The 6734-nt window shown below is 58.6% G+C and overlaps 1 long non-coding RNA gene across 1 annotated transcript; it reads left to right on the top strand.

Moving 5' to 3' along the window:
* The first annotated feature begins 1192 nt into the window (after positions 1-1192).
* LOC136992306 (uncharacterized) lies at positions 1193-2693 on the top strand. The gene is made up of 3 exons (XR_010884491.1): positions 1193-1236; positions 1431-1558; positions 2028-2693. It is a non-coding gene; the product is annotated as an uncharacterized lncRNA (long non-coding RNA).
* The last annotated feature ends 4041 nt before the right edge of the window (positions 2694-6734 follow it).

Here is a 6734-nt window from a genome sequence, read left to right as displayed (position 1 = left end):
TCATTGATTTTTTGTAAGCAAAAATCCATTTCTTTGTAAACCAATTTTCATTTAGGAAAACATTACAACATACGATTTTCAATTTGATCTCCTAGTATTCTTTTTGTCCTGCTATTACAGGGGTCAAAACACAACTGGAGATTGGCAAATACTGCGAAAAAGTGAGCTTGCTTTAACAGTACTCAAGACTTTTGTATTTGTTTCCAGACAGTTTTGTCTTGCCGCTTTCCTTTTTTTTTTCTCTCTATACAAAGCTGTGCATGTCAAACTGCAATACTAATACACTCGAGTGGGTGCATGCTTGTGCCAAGATCATCATGGGGAAGATCTGACCACTTCCCCCTTCCCATTTCTGCGTTATCTCCTCAGCCGCTCCTGGAGTAAACCCAATACCCAGCTGACCGGGAGACAGGAGCAATATAATGAGTGATGAATAGCAAAGTCATTTTAATGTTAAAACCAATGCCTTTCTGCAAGAGTGCAGAGCATAGCTGAAATACGTAATATCCCTAGTTTTCAAAAAAGCCTTGGTGACTTTTAGCCTCCATTAGCCTCCTCCACTGTCTCCGTTTTGCACCGGCTGGAGGGGAAGGGCGCCCGCGCCGCTCCTCGCCTCCGCCGTGAGTCAGCAGCGGCCCCATCTCCCGCCGCTGCATTAAATTAACATTTGTCACGAGCCAGGCCAGGCAAGAAGGGAGGGGAAAAACCCCGCGCTCCCCGCAGCTCCCGCACGATTTACGTGCCGGAGCCCTGCACGCCGCGCGCTGGGCAGCCGCCGGGCCCGGGAAAGGCGCCCTGGGTCCTCTCGGGCGTCTCCCTCCCGGCGGGTCTTGGAAACGCAGGGCGGCCGAGCAGACGCGCGTCTGCCGCAGCGCGGGAAGGACGCTGCTCCAGAGAGCGTCCTGCTCCCAATACTGTTACCGCGAGCCCTGCTCTCCCAGTAAATGGGGAGAAGTACGGCGCCGCCGTGCTGTTAGCGCCCTCTGCTCGGTCCTTTTTAGCTGTGCGGTGGTGGCTGGCGGCTCCCTGCGAGGAGGCGAAGGCAGCGCTGGCTCGTTGGCTTCGCTTCGCTCCCGTGGCGGGAAGCCAAGAGTGGGAAAAACAAGGCTGCATTCCCACCACTGGGACGTGGGGTTTTTTGCCTTTCTTTTTTTTGTCCCTCGGCACTGATAATTAATCTGGATGGAGTCAGCTGGACGCTCTTCAGTTCCAGCGAAAGCTGCCTCCACATGCAGGGTGCGGAGCGCGGAGCATTTTGGGCGGGCGGGCGTCCCCGCGGTGTGCCGGGAGAGCAAACCTCCGCCGAGCCGGCGCGCGAACCGCCGAGAGCGCGAGGCGCGGGGGCGCCCGCCTGTCGTTCCCGCGGCTCGCGCCCGATTTAACGCCGAGCCGCCCCGAAACACGGCCACAGCTCGGACCTCTCCTTGCAGAGCTGGCAGGCGGCCCAAGCGAGAGAGGAGGAAACGCCTCCTTGCCTCCGCTGGCCCAACATCCAGCGCCAAGACCCCGCCAGGACGGTCTCCGTCCCGCCAGCCGCCGGCGCGAGCCGGGGCGAAAGGCAAGGCGTGCGCACGGGAGAGGGAATAAATTTGGGCATTTCAGCTGCTCCATTACAATCAGCCGTCAAATATTCATGGCAATAGATAAAGGCAGAAAGGAGGAGCGGTCGCATTGCGCCCGGGCTGGAAGGGAAATAACTTTTTACGACCAGCCGATTAAGTCATAAATCCGCATACGCTCAGGATTTATTTAATTTGCTCGCCGGATGGAGGCAACCCCCGGCTGGAGGGGGGCCGCAGCGGCGAGCGAGGGGGCAGCTGCGGCGCAGGTAGAGGGGGGCCGGGCGGGAGCCGGGCGCTGCACGCGGGCCGTGGCGGGAGCGCAGACCCGGAGAGGAGGGGCAGACCTGCGCCTAGCCTTCGCGGGGCTTTTCCGCGCAAGGACTTTCCCTCAGCCGGGCCAATATTTGCATCACCCCCCTGAAACGTCCCGCGTTTTAAAGGTCAGGGCATATCTCTCCCGCACAGCGTATCCGGAGGGACTCGCCGGAGCCCGAAGCCCTTCAGCAGCTGCCAGCGCAGGCTCCCGGCCGCGCTGCACCGGCGAGGCCCAGGCTTCCTGCGCCGCAGCGAGAAGCGCCGGCGGGGATGGTCGGAGGCAGGCCACGGCGATTTCAGCTGCTGATCGAGTTTCCAGTCATAGGCTATTTCAATATTGAGATCCTCCATTTGTTCAGTTTTTAAAGGTGACCCGCAAAGGAAAATAAAAATTTGGGCAAACGCCCAGGTTTCGCTTCCCTGCGCTGAATAGAAGAAGACCTGAAAATATATTTTTTTATAAGGCTGCTTTTTTTATCGCCTTAGAAACGTGGACGCTTGCTTTGCTTGGGGCTGCTAGGAAGGCACCGCTTCGGGCGCAGCGGCGACTTCGGCAGGCTGTGCAGCGCCCCGCGCTCCTGTTTGCTTGGCTGTTAACACCCGTTTAGCTCCAGCGACCACCTGGCGCTGCGGATGAGAGAAGCCTTCGTTAAAGTGGCCGCTGGAACGAAGTGTGGGCAGCAGCAGCGTTTGCCCGGGTCTGTGTGCCTGTCGCTCCGGCGAGCGCCCCGCTGTCCCTCTCCTCCGCCTGTGTCTTGGGCAAAGAGCCCCCGGTCAGACCTCCGTCACCGCTGACCCTGCGCATGGGACGGTAAAAACCTTCAGGGAATTAATCAGTGCTAGAAATCCTTATGTTCGTGCCAAGCTGCCCCCACAGCCCTTGGCTCACCACAGCTTACAGCCATGGTCCTTCCCCCTGTTCGGACACAGAAACGCAGTTTATCTACATTTTTTACCTACATTTTATCCACAGCATCGCCCATGGGCTTGGCCCAGCCTGGGATCTGCCTTTTCTAGCCATCCACCAGCTGCACCAGCCCCCATCCCGGCTCGGGGCCTTTGGATGATGCCGAAATAAATAACAGCGGCTCTGGTAATAATAAATGATGTTAAGCTCCTATAAAAGGCACAGAGGAGTCGAGGCTGGTTTCACTGCCACAGGCTCCTTTCCCCGCCGGCTCCTGCATCTCAGCCCTGCAGGAGCCCCTGCAAAGTGCCAGTCACGTAGGGTCGCCGGAGCCCTCTCTAACCCCACCGTGTCTGTGACCCTGGAGCCTAGAGGACTCCAGCGCTCCGCTGGGTACCCTGGTTTCCCATAAATTGCTCCCTTTCCACCCTCGCCGGGGGATTCACGGTGCTGTTTTCCCGCAAGCGCAAACGTGCTGCGACCGGCCAGCAACGCCCTCCGCCTCCGGCGAGAGGAGAGCATCCCTGCTGCGCTCCCGGCAAAGCGGGCAGTCGCTCCCCACGGTCACTCTCCATGGTCACTCCCCACGGACACGTGGCTGCATCCGTGCGGGCACAGCACGGAGAGGCCGCGGGAGACACCCAGACCCAGACCCAGGCGGGGGCCTCCAGACACCGGGGAGGCCGACGTCCGCGGGAAAGGGCTGCCCTGCGTCTGGGGAGACTCAGCTCCCGTGTTTCCCCCTTCCCTGGAGGCCAGGCACGTCGTCCGTCTGTCTCCTCCGTGCCCCCGTCTCCCCGGCTGCGGTCCGGACCGCGGCACCCCCTCCTCCAGCACGTCGGTGTCTCAACAGCTGGTGAGATGCTTGGATACTATGGCAGCGGGGCCATACAAATGCTTAGGTCGAAACCACCCTTGGTTCTGGGTGTCTACAGCTCTGGTGCGACTGATAGGTTCTCACCAGACCAAAACCAGCTCGAGGCAGGCTCAGCCAGGTCCAGGCTCCCGCTGACCTCGGCTGGATTTGGACCGGGCCCTGGCTTTCGGAGGAGGAGAAGCCAAGGCTGTTTTTCAAGGGAGCTGCTTCTGCGCGCGGCTGTGAGGACAGGACAGGGCGCAGACCGGGGCCGCCCTGGCTGGGACCCTCCGGACACGGACGAGGGCTGGGAGCTCGCCCTGAGGCCCGCTCGCTTCAGCCTGCCCCGCCCGGCCAGCACGGCAGCCCCCTGCCACCGCCACTCCTGCGGCTCCCCACGCAGGATACGGACCCGGGACGCTCCCGGGCCTGAGAGCCATGACCGTTGCTTCCTCTGCCCGTCTTCTCAAGCAGCACCCTTCGTTCCCCCACACTTTGCTTTTCAGCAACGTTCCCTAAGAAAACAAAGTTACCGCCGCCAGGCTGGTGTCAGACCCAGAGACCTGAGGAAGAAGAGACGCCCTGGGAACAGCCCCGGCCGGCGTTCACACCGTACGAGACACCAGAGAATCCAACTGCAAGCCCCTGGGATCTTGCGCGGGTCCCTGGGGAAGCACCAAGTCGTCAGCCGCTAAGGCTGATCTGAAGGATCTCCCCGCACTGCTGGGCGTGAAGTGTCCCTCTTCTGCTGGGGATTTTTACTGCAGTGTCAGAGATAAGGTAAAGGACCGTGGAAAAAAAGCAGTTTCCTTCATTTTCCATCTTGTCTCAGGCGGCTCCCCGGGGGTGTGGAGTGACGCTGCCACCCTGAACGGCACGTGCTCAGCACCTGCGGGCAACGGCTCCCCGGTCCCTGCTGGGGCTCGCTCCCTTGTTTCTACAAAAGGGGCTGCTCCTTCCGGAGCTGGCTCCCTTCGGATGGCTTTTCCTGCTCCTCTGCACACACTGACTTTGTGATGCTCTTTTGAACCGCTTCGGTAGCATGAAGTTCATCGTGTATCGATATCATCAGGGCTTTGCTGCCTCGCAGCCCTGCTCTCTGTTTTCGTCCGTACTTGGCTTTCGTTTTGTTCTTGCTGGTCTCCTGCCCGCTCTGCTGTTTCCCTGTTGCCTGAAAGCACGCGCGCGGCCTCGGTGCTTTTGACCCGTGCTTCGCTTCGCTTCGCTTCGCTCGCTGTCGAGACGCCGCTGCCCCTGCGTTTTGCTGCGGCCCCGCTTTGCTATGGTGTCCCCTGAGCTTGTCCCCCTTTTCTTCAGCGGCTGCTATGCTCCTCCTGCCTCCGGCTGCCTCTTCTTGCTTTCAGCTTACGCGACCCTTGGCCTGGCTGGCATCTCCCAGGGGCTTGCGGAGCCGCTGCGCCGCGCTTTTCCTGTGCCGGGGCAAAGCAAGGAGTCTGGCTGCAGCCGCGGGTAGCAGCCCCGAGCCTTGCCCGCGGACAGGGCAGCGCTGGGGCGGTGATGAAAGCCAGCGGGGGACACCGCTGCACGTGTCCATGTGCCAACAGCACCGCTGGGGGACAGGCCACCAAGCCCAGGCAGAAGCAGCCTGCCGGAGCCGGCGGCGAAGACAGTCCTGATGAGGGAGGCCCTTCCCCTGAGCCAGAAACGCAGCACTACGCACCAGCTCCAGGGAGAAAGCAGCCACTTCTCCAAAAAGCGATCAACATTGCAATTTTGCTGCTACCTCACCACATCCTCTGGCAGCTTCTGCCGGGAGTGAAGCTGTTGGTGCGTCAACACCGCTCACGCTAGTCTCTCCTCAGCATCCCGCTGGCTCACCAGTAAATAAACGCGGCATCGGCACCACCAGCCCCCGTCTTTGTCCTCGTCCTTACTAGGAACATATGTCCCGCGCAGCTATCAGCTGCTGCGGCTCTTCCTCCGCCTCGCCGCCCTCGCCCTGCTGCGTTCCCGCAGGGCCTGGCCGCGCCGCCCGCTCCCCGCAGCGGTGTGCCTCGCTGCCTTTGCAAGCGCCCCGGCTCCGGCTCCGGGGCGGCAGGTTGCTGGGCACTACGGCAGTGTAATTAGCTGCTAATCATCCGCCTTTCTGGATTTGTTCAGCTCCACTAGGTCTCCCTGCTGCTCCCTTCCAGACGCTTTATTGTTACCCAGTTCCTTCCCATTCACCCTCTTGGGTCCCAGGGCTGCTCTTCGAAACCACCAAAGCTGCTGCTTCGGTCTTACAACGGTTTTCACAAAGGCTCTTCCTTACCCGGGGGATTTTGCTAGTGCCTCTGTCAAAACCGCCTTTGAAAGCCCTGCTACTCCTGCTCACTAATAATTTATTGCTTGGCTTCTGCTTGGCTTCCTACTGTTCTCCTGGCTCCACCACTCTCGCTCCTGGTTCACTCATCTTCTTCCTCGCGCAGGTTTTGGAGCAGGAACTGGTTAATATTTGATTTCTTCCCCTGAATACAGTGTCTGGGAGGCATCAGGGGATCAGCGGCGGCTGCCCGAGGAAGCAGCGCAAGTCCCCCTCGGAGCTATGCTCAGCCCTCGCAGATGTCCCGCTCTGCCCGGTCTCCTCTCTCCTCCCCACACCCATCCCCCGAAGATCTGCTTTCCCTGTTGATAATCCATTATCTACATTTAACGCCTCACTAACGTCCTTCCCTTTGTCTGGTGGTGAAACCCTGACCAGATGCGAAGCTTCTTCTGTTACTAATGGCAAATCCTTTTGCAATAGCTGGTTGGAAAATGGGGAGACTGTTTTCATGAAATAAAAATTGAAATATTGGGCTCATTTTCATTCCACAGGCCTCACAAAAGAACAGTTTTTATTTGGTGCTATTTCTATATTTTTTTTTCAGAAAAAATCTTTAAAACCTTGGTTCAGAAAATGTGTTTGTGTTTTCACATGTAGTTACTATTTCTCTCATTCTCTGTTTTGCCTCTGGGAAAAAAAAAAGGAAAAAGAGAGACAGCGGGAGAGGGAAGCAAAAACGCAAATGTTTTGTTAAGCGTTCAGATTTCAGAAGAAGACTACTTTAGACCCTTACATGTGTTTGAGCTATTGCCCTTCTCCAACACCTGG

Source organism: Apteryx mantelli, chromosome 6 (genome assembly GCF_036417845.1).
Source record: "Apteryx mantelli isolate bAptMan1 chromosome 6, bAptMan1.hap1, whole genome shotgun sequence".
NCBI lineage: Eukaryota > Metazoa > Chordata > Aves > Apterygiformes > Apterygidae > Apteryx > Apteryx mantelli.
This window is presented reverse-complemented; position numbering and strand designations above follow the sequence as displayed.